Raw genomic sequence first — 3,856 nt, forward strand, 5'->3', positions numbered from 1 at the left:
TCTCTCTCTGTTTGCTGGCTCTCACACGTGGGCCACGTCACTTCCTTTTTTGTTCTGTCTTCCAGACTAGTCTCTCTCACTGTCAGTCAGTCTGCCTCAATCGTCTCTGTGTTAGTGGTTCTCGTCTGTCTGTCTTATAGCCTGACGGCTGGTGTTTGTCTATCTGTCTGTCTCTCTATTTCTCTCTGTTTGTGTTTGCTTGTCTTTGTCTGCTTGTCTCTCTTTTTGACAGCTTCTCTCCATATCTGTGTTTTTGCATGTCTCTCATTTTAACAGCCTCTCTCCCTGTCTACATGTCTCTCTTTTTAACAGCCTCTCTCCATATCTGTGTTTTTGCATGTCTCTCATTTTAACAGCCTCTCTCCCTGTCTACATGTCTCTCTTTTTAACAGCCTCTCTCCATGTCTGTGTGTCTACATGTCTCTCTTTTTAACAGCCTCTCTCCATGTCTGTGTGTCTGCTTGTCTCTCTTTTGCACTATACCCCGTCTTGTACTGCATTCCCCAAATGTGACCCTGGAGACTTTTCAATGATGTCGCCTTTTCAATGAATTGTACACATTTAAACGTAGGGAATGCAGCAAAAATTGTACGCAAAAAGTTGAAATAAAAAATATATATAATTCTCACAGTACTCGTACATTTAAGCATCATCAAAGATTAGCGGGAAGGGAACTGTCCTTCACAGATTCAATTAGTGCAGAACTTCCAGTAAGAAAGTGCATTGAAGAAGCACAGTACTGTACTGAGAAACACAAGAAGGAAAATAGCCCCACTGGGCACACACGTCAGCTCAACATCTAGTTTTGATTTACATTTGGTTGAGTTGTCAACTAACGAGTATTCAAAGTGAAATCAACAAATACAAATGACAGTGTCATTGACTTAGGTTAAAAGTTTTTTTAAAAACAGACTAAATACTCCTGTGTTTATGCTAATTTTTTTGTTTTCCATGTTGATTCAACATCACATTAATTTTTGTGGGTTGAAATGACAGCATTGATTCCATCAGTTATAGCCCAGTGGGGCGATGCTCTTGGAGAGTTGTCAGCACAGCCTCTCCAGCCACTACAATATTACACAACAGTGAGACACCAGTCCAGGCCGGTCACGATGGACATTGGGGTCAATTCAGGCCCTCAAACAGAGGACACAGTCTTCGCTCCAGGAGTTGGGGTGGCTTTTGGACTGTCCCCATCCAGTCACGTTCTTTACTTCTCAACATGCTGTACATCCTCCTTCTCCTCCTCCTCACAAGACATGCCACTGGCCACACTGCACCAGACCACTGGATATAATATATATATATTTGAACCTTTTCATCTCTTTTAGATTTCAGCAGGTAGTCTTCAAACAGGTGAATCCAATCCAAATCAAATTTGATTGGTCACATACACATGGTTAGCAGATGTTATCTCGAGTGTAGTGAAATGCTTGTGCTTCTAGTTCCGACAGTGTAGCAATATCTAACATGTAATCTAACAATTCCACAATAACTACCTAATATACACAAATCCCAGTAGAGGATTGGAATAAGAACATATACATAGAAATACATGGATGATCAATAACTGAGCAGCATAGGCAAGATGCAATAGATGGTATAAAATACAGTATATACATATGAGATGAGTAATGCAAGATATGTAAACATTATTAAAGTGGCATTATTCAAGTGACTAGGGATCCATTTATTAAAGTGGCCAATGATTTGAAGTCTGTATGTAGGCAGCAGCCTCTCTTTGTTAGTGATGGTTGTTTACAGTCTGATGGCCTCAACATATCTTTATGTTTGGTTTGGTCTCTGAGCGCCGTACTCAGATTATTGCATGGTTTGCTTTTTCGGTAAAGCTTTTTTGAAATCTGACACAGCGGTTGCATTAAGGAGAAGTGTATCTAAAGTTCCATGTATAACACTTGTATTTTCATCAACATTTATTATGAGTATTTCTGTAAATTGATGTGGCTCTCTGCAAAATCATCGGATGTTTTGGAACTAGTGAACGTAACACGCCAATGTATACTGAGTTAAAAAAATATATAAATATGAACTTTACCGAACAAAACATACATGTATTGTTTAACATGAAGTCCTATGAGTGTCATCTGATGAAGATCATCAAAGGTTAGTGATTCATTCTCTATTTCAGATTTTTGTGACTCCTCTCGTTGGTTGGAAAAATGGCTGTGTTTTTTGTGACTTGGCTCTGACCTAACATAATCGTTTGTGGTGCTTTCGCCGTAAAGCCTATTTAAAATCGGACACTGTGGTGGGATTAACAAGAAGTGTATCTATAAAATGGTGTGAAGTATTTGTATGTTTGAGGAATTTTATTTATGAAATTTCCGTTGTTTGAATTTGGTGCCCTGCACTTTCACTGGCTGTAGTCATATCGATCCCGTTAGCGGGATCTCAGCCATAAGAAGTTTTAAAAGCGCTGTGCTGTTATAGCCTATCCAACATGCACATGCATGTACTCTAAATGCAATGCTAGAATGACTGGTTTTATTGTATTCTGCTGTTCTTTATTAACCATGTGCTCCAGACAGGGAGGAATGTGTATGCCATGCCATGAAAGCCAATCGCTAATATCAATAGTTAAAGAGGTTCACCATACTCTTTTTGTTTTAGCATGTATTCAAATCAGCCTTCATCAAATATTAACCATTAGTTCTGTTTTTATTTCAAGGCTGCCTTTCATAAGACAATTCTTCTATTTTTTTTAGAGTTTCATCCAAATCTAAAAGTCACTTTGCATTCTCTTTGCTCACATAACCCGCTGCAGGAAACGGCACTAAAGATATCTGTATGTACTCTGTGGTTTCTGTAGAGCAGGACTAGGGGCATTTCAATTTCATCTCTACTGTACTTAGTTCAGGAAATAAAAATGTGATGCAGCATGTAGGGTAAGGTTTTACTCATTGTATGGTTTGTGTTACGGCATTGGTTCAGCAACCTTAAATAGCCACCTGGGATTGACAAAGGTCTATTCCCTTGTATTGCGGTGTATTTTGTTCTATTGTGTAGAAAAGGGGTATAGAAAAGAGGTGTATCAAGAGGAAAAAACATATTGTACTTTTAAGCTAATTTCTCCATTTGTTTCCCGTTCCTACTCGTACCGTTGGGTCCTTCTTCTGCACATAATACATCAAACTACCCATGACATGAGAGAAGAGAAATGGACATTGACGGGCCTATATTAGGCTGTCAAACCTTCAATTTAGCAGATGATAGTTCCTCTCCACTCCTCCATGATGCATCGGCAGCAGGAGAGAATAGGCTTTCATTTGAATGCCTGCTTGTCACTTTGACTGGAACTTAATGTTCAGTAATGAGACAAATGTGTCTTGACAGTCCATGATGGAAAACAACACACCTTTTATTTAAACTAGGCAAGTCAGTTAATGAAGAACAAATTATTATTTACAATGACAGCCTAGGAACAGTGGGTTACCTGCTTTTAACTGCTTTGTACAGAGGCAGAACAACAGATTTTTACCTTGTCAGCTCGGGGATTCAATCCAGCAACCTTTTGGTTCCTGGCCCCACACTCTAACCACTAGGCTATCTGTCGCCCCTAATTGAGAGACAGCACCAGCCGTCTGGTGAATCATTGGGATTCATCTCTTTCATATCTGGGTAGCTGGGTAGAAACAACCGCAGATGCCTGGCAATGTGGGGGAAACGCATCTAGAATAGACGGTAGAAGAACACAGACTTCATCATTATCAGTCACGTGCTTGATCTCAAATAGACCCTAACTGTAAATATTTCTACAACTGTGTTCACAACAGTTACATTTTTAGGCCAATTTGGTGAGAATTTCCCCAATACAGAGTAGTAATAATAAATAATA

Source organism: Oncorhynchus keta, chromosome 31, assembly GCF_023373465.1.
Source record: "Oncorhynchus keta strain PuntledgeMale-10-30-2019 chromosome 31, Oket_V2, whole genome shotgun sequence".
NCBI classification, from domain to species: domain Eukaryota; kingdom Metazoa; phylum Chordata; class Actinopteri; order Salmoniformes; family Salmonidae; genus Oncorhynchus; species Oncorhynchus keta.